Source organism: Sceloporus undulatus, chromosome 1 (assembly GCF_019175285.1).
Source record: "Sceloporus undulatus isolate JIND9_A2432 ecotype Alabama chromosome 1, SceUnd_v1.1, whole genome shotgun sequence".
NCBI classification, from domain to species: Eukaryota; Metazoa; Chordata; class Lepidosauria; order Squamata; family Phrynosomatidae; genus Sceloporus; species Sceloporus undulatus.
The window spans coordinates 187,018,855-187,030,225 of NC_056522.1; the positions used below are offsets into that span (position 1 = coordinate 187,018,855).

Here is an 11,371-nt window from a genome sequence, read left to right on the forward strand (position 1 = left end):
AAAATGCAAATTGATATGTGGAAATAGATCAAATGGAATTACTAGTGACTACATGCAAAACTGATATAGATCAAAACAAGATGGATTTACCCATCTTTTCCTGGATACTACAAATTGAATGAGTTAAACTGAGTTGAAAACAATCATTCCTATGGGTTTCAATTACTGGTTGTGCTTCCACTGTCATGCCAATAATGGCTGACATATACATAGCTACAATGATGTCACAGCTATATCTCTTGATGTTATTAAATTACCTTTTCAGTAGCACACACCCCACCAAAGGATTTCTGAGGCACCAAGAAGACAGCAGTGTGCTATAACTACTCTATCCTTCTTCCAGTAGTGAGATGTTTTGCAACAGGCAGCTGCAATTGGGCAACTTACTTGAGAGGGTTGAATGAAATGCATTAACTATTCATCTGAAATACTAATTTTGCCTGCAAACATTACATGTGTCGACATGGAGAAAAGGATCATATTCTCCAATGACTTCTTATGTCTTGCCATTGCCAGCCAGGTAAACATTTGAGCTGGGCTCAGGGATGAAAATGAATTGAGATGGGTAGCAGAAGAAAAGGTGTATATTCTGAGTAGGATAAGGGAAGAAATGTACAAAAGGACTAAGAGAAAAAACACGTTCTGAATGTGCTATTACAGGTTGAGTCTTGCTTACCTGGGGCCAAAAATGTTTTGGATTTTGGAATATTTTCATATTCATAATGAGATATCTTGGAGATGGGATCGATCCAAGCCTAAACACAAAATTCATTTATGTTTTGTATAAACCTTCTACACATAACCTGAAGGTAATTTTATACATAAAATTTAAAACAGTTTTATGCATGAAGCAAAGTTTGTGTACACTGAATCATCAGAAAGCAAAGGAGTCATTACTTTATCACCATCACCCATATGGACAATTTTGGATTTTGGGGTATTTCAGTTTTGGAATTCTGATAAGAGATATTCCGCCTACATTATAGCTTCCAGGGAATTGATCCCTGTGGTTCATCTTTTGTTTGTAATACAGTATGTTGGGTGCTTTGCAATTTTTAAAATTGTCTTTGTTTTCTCATACTCTCTTTGTTTTATTTGCATTATTTCCCAGAGAAAAGGAGGTGGCAATGGTCCATTTCTTAATAGTTTTTTAGGAAGACTGAGAATCCTTAGAAGAATCCTTAATGATATAGGCGGAGATTTTGGATCAAGAGACATATTGCACAAGCATAACTATGGGCCCATACAGACAGGCCAAAATAAAACTGCTTCGGATTACTTTGGACGTATGCTGTTTAAATGATGCATGTGTCCTAAGAGGCCAGAAGCTGCACTAAAGCCATGCTCCAGTCCTAAGGACTAGAGCGCAGCTTTCGCAAAGCTTCTGGCCTCTTAAGAGGCATGTGTCACTTAAACAGCATATGTCCAAAGTGATCTGAAGCAGCTTTATTTTGACCTGTCTGTACGGGCCGTATAATATGCTTCCCATCTAACAACCCCCACCAAAACCTCCTTTTCCTTGCTACATCAGTCTACACACACACACACACACACACACACACACACACACATTTCCTGGCCTGTGGAGACTGTGAGGAGCAGTAGAGAAACATGCATCCATTTTCCTATAGCTGAATGCACAGTGACAAGTATCCACAGGGAGCTCTGAGCGTTCCCTTGGGGGACCAGAGGATAATGTCATTGCTGTGGCTGTATTGGAGTGGTGGTGTTGCAGCACAGAAAAAAATGACTTGGGGGAAATTGGTCACTGTTCAGTCAGTACATAATTCCAACCTCTGCAACGATTTTAAATGAGTGCAACGGTGTAAATAGCAATAGCAATAGCATGTACATTTCTATCAGTGAACTCACCACTCACTGAACTCACTGGTGGCGCAGTGGTTAAATGCCTGTACTGCAGCCATTCACTCAAAACCACAAGGTTGCGAGTTCAAGACCAGCAAAAGGGCCCAAGCTCAACTCAGGCTTGCATCCTTCCGAGGTCGCTAAAATGAGTACCCAGACTGTTGGGGGCAAATTAGCTTACTTGCTAATTAGCTTACTTCTGTTCACCGCTATGATCTTTGGAATAGCAGTATATAAATAAAACAAATTATTAATTATTATTATCTAAGTGGTTTACAATCTGTAAGCCAATTGCCCCCATCAAGCTGGGTACTCATTTTACCAATCTATGAAAGGATGGAAGGCTGAGTCAACCTTGAAGCCCCTGGGATCAAACTCACAACCTTGTGGCTGCAGTACTGGCATTTAACCACTGCGCCACCAGGGCTCCCTATATTGCTGTAGGTATTGATGTATGGTGACTCCATGAATATCATAGGGTTTTCTTAGGCAAGGAATACTGAGAAGGGGTTTTACCATTGCTTTCCTCTGACATACAGACTAAGGGCCTCAACAGATTGCCCCATTGGAGCAGCCTACAGCCTCCCCTTTCCTCACAAGATCAGGGTGGTAGCAACTACATGTCGCAGCTACGACCCAGCCTTTCCGTAGCGCAAAAAGAAGCCACAAAAAGTGGCCCCTTTTTGTGTCACAGAAAGGGTGCCCTAGCCACAGCAGCAGCTGTTTTTCATCACTTCTTTGGCACTGTGCATTTAAGCGTTGCGCTGAAGACATGGCATGACTCTGGGCAGGTGGGCGGCGTGGGGGCGGAGTCAGGGTGGCTGGCATGCGGATACCATGCCCCCACTCTGCCCTGAGGCTGACATATAACACTGGTCTGTACAGCCTGTAGCAGAACCTGGTATTCGTTGGTAGTCTGTCTTCCAAGTGCTAACCAGGCCTGACCTTGCTTAGTTTCCAAGATCAAATGGGGTCAGGCACCTTCAGGATATTGAAGATGGATATTTAGGGTGACATCCCACCTGTCATTCAAGGGATCGTTTATGTATACAGTGGAGGCAAAGAGAATGCAACAGGAAGGCAAGTTTCTCAGCATAGTTAAAGGACTTGGACATTTTCAAGATGAGAATGTGAAAAAGCAGTTTAAAAGTATGTTCTATAAATGTCAAGGTTATCCTTTTTATATATGTACCACAAAGTCATCTGTGATTTTGGCATGCATATCTAATATGAAGACCCCCTTAATATAAGTCACTCAGGTAAAGACCTTCTAAAGTAGGATAAGAACTTTAAAAGCGTGGCACAAATTATTTTCAACAGAATGGTCACACCGGCCAGGGATCATGGGAGAAGAAATCTCAAATAGCTGCAAGGCTGTGCAAAGGGTTTTCCAGGATGCAAGATCTTTATCATAGAGCAGCACCATTATTATACCTCTGGGATTCCAAACAGCCTGTTGCAAAGACATCCTTTTTCTAGTTTAGCTTTTCTATCATATTAGTGATATGATAATCCAGTGTATCCCTTCTAGTGCTTTTCAGCAGTGCTTGAGCATTACCACTGACAGTCAAATAGCAAACAAAAGCTGAAGGCAAGTGCTGCATGTGCGGAAGAAAATGGAGCATAAAGCATAGGAAATAAGTGCTTGCTACATTTTTGATGCATGGTTCTGCACAATTCACTTGCTTCCTACAGTGCAGCCACTCCTGAAAGGATAGTTCTAAATCTAAGTCATAAAGCTAAGGGGAAGAAAGATCTCTTTGGGATTGTTTCCAATGGTTGTAACTGGAAGAAAGAGAGACTATTTTGATAAGCAGCTCAGTATGAACTAGTCTCACATTAAAAATGATGATGCTAGCTAGAGCATCCCATGTAAGAAGATATTTGAAGACACTCAAAGGAAGATCAGAAAACAACGCATCTTTTTGAAAGGTGGATGGCATCTTTAACTCATATTTAGGAGACATCACTTTGAAATTCTGAAGCTTTGTGGCTTGAAAAAGTATGGCCTGAGAAACATAGGACTAATAAATGAAAAAAGAAATTGTTCAGGGAGAGTGAATGCATTTGATATTGTATCCCCACAAAAGCAAGTATTTGTAGAAGCACCGCATCTGAGATGATAGAGGACTTAGAATCATTTTACATAACCCACAGCTGGAGTGCTGTATTTCATTTCATTTCGTTGTAAGACTGAGACAAAAATGAGAAAGATTTAGAAGTATTCAAAAAAGATGATAAATAAAGGAGAGGAGGGCAACAGGGAGAAGGTTTAGAAATGGATACATTTAGCCTTGACAAAAGGTGGAGGGTGGGTGGAAGAAAAGAGGCTTTATAGTATTATTTCAAAGTTCGGAAAAGTTACTTGGAGCATACTGGCTGTGGGATTCTGGGAGCACTAGTCCAGAAATGTAATGTTACCAAGCTCTGGACTGTCTCCTCATGACTACATGCATACTCCTTTGTGCCTCAGAGAGAACTCAGACACAGTGAAACCGCAGTTCAGGCTAAAACATTCCCTGCGTGGGAACCAAATTTTCCACAGCTTTCTTACAGATCGATGGTTGGCCTCATTGTGAAGATAGTTACTGCCCACATAATTCAAGAGAAATTCAAAAACAAAGAAATCTCAACCTCATGATGGAACATGACCTGCTCAGTGTTCCTCTAAATCACTTCTTGCCAGAGTAGAACAACATACATTACAACCAAGATATACACCAAGAGGCTGTTCTAATGTGCCATTTGGCTTTTGTATAATTGATTCTCATGCAGGCCAAATACCCTGTAGATATTCATAGGGGAGCTAAACTCTCTCAAGCACAATGACATCATCTGGTTTAACACGGTTCTTCTGAAGTCCAATTGTTGATATACAGCCATCAGCAAAAAAATGCATTAGTCTCAAAGCAAGACTTGTGCTTCACACTAGCTGTGGGATTACAGCAAACAAAAGGTGGTCACTATGTTATCAAATCCACATTTCCTGCACATACTGTCATGCTCTAGCTGTACTATAATTCAGTATTAAACTATATTTAATGAAATCCATATCGTGAATGGTTGCTTCGGCCAAGAGGAAAGTATGTAACAACGCATATATATTGACTTTTGTTGTTGGCCTATGCCAAGATTTATGGTCTCTACAGGTAGATATTGAGTGAGGCAAACCCTTACTCAATTATGTTTGTCTCAGTCAATAAATCCAGATGTTGACTCCAGCAGAACGCAGCATCCATCTGTTTTATTACAGCCAATATTAAATGATACCATCCCATCAGAAATGGAGTTCTTGGTTCAACTGACAACACTTATATAGTGTCATTCTGGTTGCAAGGAGTGTGGGAAAAACTGGACATCTCATTAAATAAAATTTGCAATTTTTGAACATCCTATACATTTCTTGTGCTGTGTATTACATATTTAGCCCTGCACAGACATTGTTAAATGCATTAAGGATAATTACAAAGTCAAGAACTTCTGGGGTGATTAGCTATCCATTATTTTTTTCACCCTGTGATCACTAAAGGAGTATCAAGAATTCCAACTTCATTTTGTATTTCTCACCCATTGTTTTCAGATTATCAAGAAATCTGCTCATTTCCATTGTGCATTGTTTTCATCGGATTCCCTTAGATCAAACAAATGACAAATTAAAGCAATTGGTGGCATATCATTATACTGCCATCCATCCCTTTATTTATGAACTGCTTTTTCCCCCAAGCTAGGACTGAAAATGGCTTGCAGAACAGAGAGAATTACAAATAAAAACACATATGGTTAAAAACATGCAAAAAGCTGTGATTAAAATAGTATTAGACGATCAACTATTGCCATTTTAAACCCATTTGATACAATCAAATAATCTGATCTGAATACAATCCTAACCAAGAGATAGCACCTCCTAAGAGCTCAAGCCATTAGGGGCTACAGGCAGACAACTAGAGCAAGTGTAAAGATACACTATTCCTGTGCAGGGTAGGAGCTTTGGTGGCACAGTGGTTAAATGTTGGTATTTCAGCCACAATGTTGTGAGTTTGAACCCAAAGGGCTCCAGATTGATTCAGCCTTCCATCCTTTCATAGGTTAGTAAAATGAGTACCCAACTTGTTGGAGGCAATTGGCTAAGACATTGTAAACCACTTAGAGAGTGCTTAGTCCACTATGAAGCAGAATGGAAATGTAAAGTGCTGTTGCTATTGCTGTGTTCTCCTGTAACAAGGGAAACATATTGAATAAAAAAAAATCCAGATGGCTCAAGCAGCAAAACTCCTCTTTCCTAAATAGGTGCCCTGTCCTAGGGTACAATCAATGTCAGGTGGGGGTGAGACCTGAGCAGGAGCTACATTAGGAACTCAGGTACCAGCAATGGTTCAGATACATCTTGGTCATGGGACAGTTCTAAGCTTGGGTCAAGGGATCCCTTAGAATCTCTACTGGAAATTTCCTTCTGCATCCAAATGATAAGAAGCTTCAAAAACTACGATAACATTTGGATCTTGGATTCCACACCAAAGCCTCACCCCTTTGACACACACACACAGAGAATATAATAATGTTATGTATTTTACAATATCCTAGGATTCAGACTTTAGCTTTAAGCAGTGCTTTTTGGGTACTTTTCTCCCTCTGTCTGTATATGGATGCAGAATTTCTAGATAGGTAGGCAGGTAGACCTGAGGCCTGGCATCTTCTTTTTAAAAAATCAAGGGCACTCAGTTCTGACCAAGATGAAAATACACACTAGACACTGACCCCTTCAAGAGAAAACAAACCACTGCCGATGCTTGAAAAACAAGTTTTATTTTGTTTTATTTTATTTTATTTGTATCCCACCTTTCTCCCCAAAAGGGACCCAAGGCAGCTATAAATAGACTTGGGCCATTGCCCCATCTCCAACATGAGAGATGGGGCACACAATTTGTTCACAATCCACTAATTATCATTAGTAAATCACCAGGGGTTCAAGAAACCCAATTTTTCAGAAGACCCAGGACTGAAAGAAATGGACACTTGTCAAGTATCTGGCAGGGACATACATGGCTTCATTTGGCTTGGTTGCTCCCATATTGCATCTGATCTGATCCTTCAGAGAAAGAAGAATCTATTTCCCCATCTGGGTGAGATGAAAAGAGAACAACTTTCCTGTATGGCAAGCCAGATTAAAGACTGCTGTGTTTGCACACACCATAATTTTATTCAAATTATTTTCCAAAACAAATGGAGCTCAAAGCTCAAGCAAATGATTTTTGCAAGCCTTGTCAGAATACTCCTTCCTTTTCTTCTTCTACAGTCCAATCAATACCGCATTGACACAGAAGCCTCCAGCTAGTACATATAGCACTTCAACCACAGTGAAAATGCATAACAGCTGGCATTGTGTCAAAAGGAAGAGCCACAGGGTAGCAAAATCTCACACAGATGGATAGATGGAATGTTTGAAGCATTCTTGTTTTTAGGAAAATGCGTACAATTTCCCCCCATTTTTCTGTGAAGTGCCAGGTTGTGGGGAATTACATTTACTATCTCTGAAGTCCATAAACTGATCTGTGAGAGTGGTGAATGAATGGTTTTGCCATTGGATGAGATTATCTTTTGGTTCTAGTTCTGGGGGAGCAGGTACAGTTTTCACAGTGATTCATGGATGAGAAGTGCGAGATCACATATTTAAATGTAAACTCAGCAGAGTCATGTGGCACCATAAAGACTAACAGGTTTTATTTGGCAAAAGATTTTGTAGATGCTGTCCCACTTCATCAGATATAACATGTATCTGATGAAGTGGGCTACAGTTCATCAAGACTTATGCAAACACAAAACAAAACCTTGCTAGCCTTTAAGCTTCAACAAGTTACCTACAGTACTGTCTGTTGTTGCAACAGACCAACATGGCTGTTCCGGAGAAATATTTATATTTATCCTTATACTGAAAAAACCAAGCTTGTCCTTGCACAAAGAAGCTACCATGTCAGAGAGAAGATGAGGCCAGAACGAAAGCATTTGAATAGATCCTCCCTGCATTCTGAAAGTATTTTTCTCCCATTATATTTGGCAGATCATTCAGATTAGCTCCAAGGCTAAATCTTTAGTCGGCGACCAGTGCTTTTCTCCTCTTTGTTTTCAAAATCAGTTACTTCTCCTAGAGGAAGGTTGAATTTCTTTTCTTTCTTTTGAATCCAAAATCAGTTACTTGTCCTAGAGGAAGGTCGAATTTGCACAACAATTTTGTATGCATCTCTCCTCTTCCTCTTCCTTTCTTCCATTCTTTTTTTCTTTTTCTTTTTTTTGCTGGGGTGGAAAATACATGAGCAATGTGCTTGCTACATCCTACAACTTTTCCCATGTGTGTGGCAATATATTTTGCTGATCTAGTGTTCGGGAACATTGTCCCTAATATTAAATAGAACTGGCATTTGTGTCAGCTGAACAGTATCATATTTCTCACCTTGTAACATGGTCACTGATGTAGTAACTTGAGGAAAATTCCCAAAATAGATGAGGTGTGGGGTGTAACATCCTACATTCACCAAGACACAGAGGCCCCCTGGTTCTACAATCACAGAACAGAGGCAATAATGATCAGGACAATAGTCTATAGATGGCCCCATTTATGCAAGCTGATGTTGCCAGGAGGAAAAGAGCCAAAGAGAGATTAGGCTTCTTCCCAGATTGTATCATCTAAAGATCCTTCTGTACTGCTCAGTTATGGCACTATGATTCCACTATTATCTGCCTCCTATGGAATCTTGGGATTGGCGATTTGGCCAGAGGTACCAGAGGAGTGCCTTGACTTAGCACTGTAAAGACTCCTCTCTGAATTGCCAGGCTCAGGATTCCATAGCATGGTACCATGGCAGTTAAAGTAGAATGATAGTGCTATGACTGTGTAATGTGAAAGGGTCCTGACAGAAGCGCTTCTGATTTCGTATCCTAAATTTTCTGAAATAGAATTCATGTTATAAGTGATTGTCCTTTAGGACCGAATAAGACAGACACTACTTTAACCATTCAGGTCAGGATGTGTGCATGTGTGTCACTTGAATTCATTCTACTCCTCTGAGCTAGGGAACACCGCCTTGCCACCACCCCTAGATTCAGAGGACAATTCCTTGCTAGCAATGCCTCTGTCACTTGAGCAATGCGGAAATCAAAGAGGTCAAAATAAGGGGAAGACCTTTTTAACAACCCAGTCAGCTTCTGCAGTAGAAATTGGGAACCAACCAAACTACAGGTCCTGTCATCCCCATGTCAGACTTCTGTTAGTTTTAACTTCCTGCTGTGCCATAAAACCTGAGGAACACCTTGAGATGTATGCCTTCCCAAGACTGGTCACACATTTCCTAGTTTTGGGTGCCTGCCACTCTCATCCCTCCTTGGATTTGGAGTGACTGTGTCACCAGGTGATCTCACTGTGGACTAGTGAGTGTATTAGCTTTGTGTTCTTCATGGTACATATGACCCCCCCCCCCGGTTTAGAGTTAAGGAAGCCAATCAGAGTCAAGAGTTAACAAATTAACAAGGAGATTAATGTGGTTTATTATATCCTACACTTGATCTTAGCCAAAAGGCTGAGAAGCGATGTGGTGGTTTATTATATCCTGTAGAATGATATATACACTCCACATTTGTGGCTTTGACTTTTGTAAATTTGATCATTTGTGGATTTGATTAATATGTTCTCTCTATGAATCTCTAGGTTCTCCAGAGCAACTCTATAACTAACTTTTTCCAGAAGTTGCACTGGAGGAGCTAGAGATTCCTAGAGAAGATACTTCTCTAGGCATTTTTAGGTCTTCCAGTACAATTCTATGGTCATCCTCTAGCAAATGTTGACAACAGAGTTGTGCTGGAGGACCTAGAGATTCATAGAGAGATTTTCTGTCAGGTAAAAAAAAAAAAAAAAGAAGTGGGGCTATTTGCAGTTTTTCCACTTTCATGGACGTCCTGTGACCCTAACCCCAGTAAATATGGAGATCCCACTGTACTTTAACAAGCTTCTGTTCCAAACAGATATCAGTAGTTAACCTGAGTTATGTCAGACTTTTTCTTTTAATCACTTCAGACATCCATTACACGATTACTCCCAAATGATTCTCTCATCTGTCTCTTTTTAAAAAATCTACCTCTCACTCACAGAGGCCCCTCTCTCGCATCATAGGACTTTATCACACAGGGGAAAATTGGGAACTTAAAAAGACATTTTTCCAGGACATTTGTATGATTGCAGGAAAGAGTCTCCCACACATCATGCTTAGAGAGGACTTATCCCGAGAAGAACCAGGAATGCCTCAGCAACAAATCATTCATGGGATTTCCATGGGAATGATTTGTTGCTGGAGCATTCCTGGTTCTTCCCAGGATAAGTCCTCTTAATTGCAATGTCATGGGGAAATCTTTCCCGCAAGCCCATGAATGCCCCAGGAAGATGCCTGTTTAAAACCCCAATTTTCCCTATGTGATAAAGTCCACAGAGTTTTCTGAGCTAAGACTGGCTGCCCTATGTTGTTCCAAGCATTGCTTCACACACATTCAACCAAGAGCCACATAGTAACATATTTACAAGTTATTTCCTCCTTGGTCCTCCTGTTACAGATTCACCTAGCTGCAGGAGAAGCAGGAGCTGCTGAACTCTGCTGAGACATCTTCCTATTAGCTATCTTAGCAGCTTTTGTAAGTATCTGAACATCCTCTAATATATTTATCAATCCAGATATGCAACATTAAGGCAGCAGCATGAGCTGACGTGGTTTGCGATGGCATATATCGCACTGGAGGAGGTAGTGTGAATGACACATACACCCAGCCATGTGGAAAGGCATGAGGATGGAGGAGCTTACTAGAAAGACTACCACACACACACACACACACACACACACACACACACACACACACTGCATTTCAGGTGGAAAACCAAAAGCCGAAAGATGAGTTCTGCCAAATCAAACAAGACCAGAACCCCCCTTTCATCTCTTATGTATTTCTAAACACCCCCTTCCTGCCATCTATTTCTAGAGACTCCTGATCTTTTCTAGGTGTTGTAAAGTCCACAAAGCATCAGTCACAATCAGTCCCTCTCATGTGCCAAATTTCAAAACAAACTCTACATTTTGGAAATCTTTTCATGTTCCATTTTAGAGTAATCAAACTTTTGGTTTCCCATGGAACTCTCAGGGAATTAAGGGTATAAATATTTACCCCCCCCCCCATGAAACCCTTTTGCTACAGTTGCATCAGTCAGCCCTGTCTCCACATGCATGATGACTATTGTCCTCAGGCTTCAGTCTGAGTCTTCTGTTCTTGTCCTTTCCCCAAAACCTGCACTTTCAAGACTCATGGCTTGAGTCTTCATACTTCCCAGTTTTCCATAGATCTTTCTCTTCAAGAAAAATCACTATTGCCTCATCCAATCTGTCTCTGCTATCTCCTTTCAATTTTCTATATTCAGTTAGCTATGCATGCTGGAATGGGATAACTTTGTGTGTGTAACTTTCTAGTTTTCTTAATA

At 40.6% G+C, this 11,371-nt stretch overlaps 1 pseudogene; it reads right to left on the bottom strand.

The window, feature by feature from the left end:
* Positions 1-9,365: 9,365 nt before the first annotated feature.
* Positions 9,366-9,446, bottom strand: LOC121920088 (annotated as a pseudogene).
* Between the last annotated feature and the right edge of the window lie 1,925 nt (positions 9,447-11,371).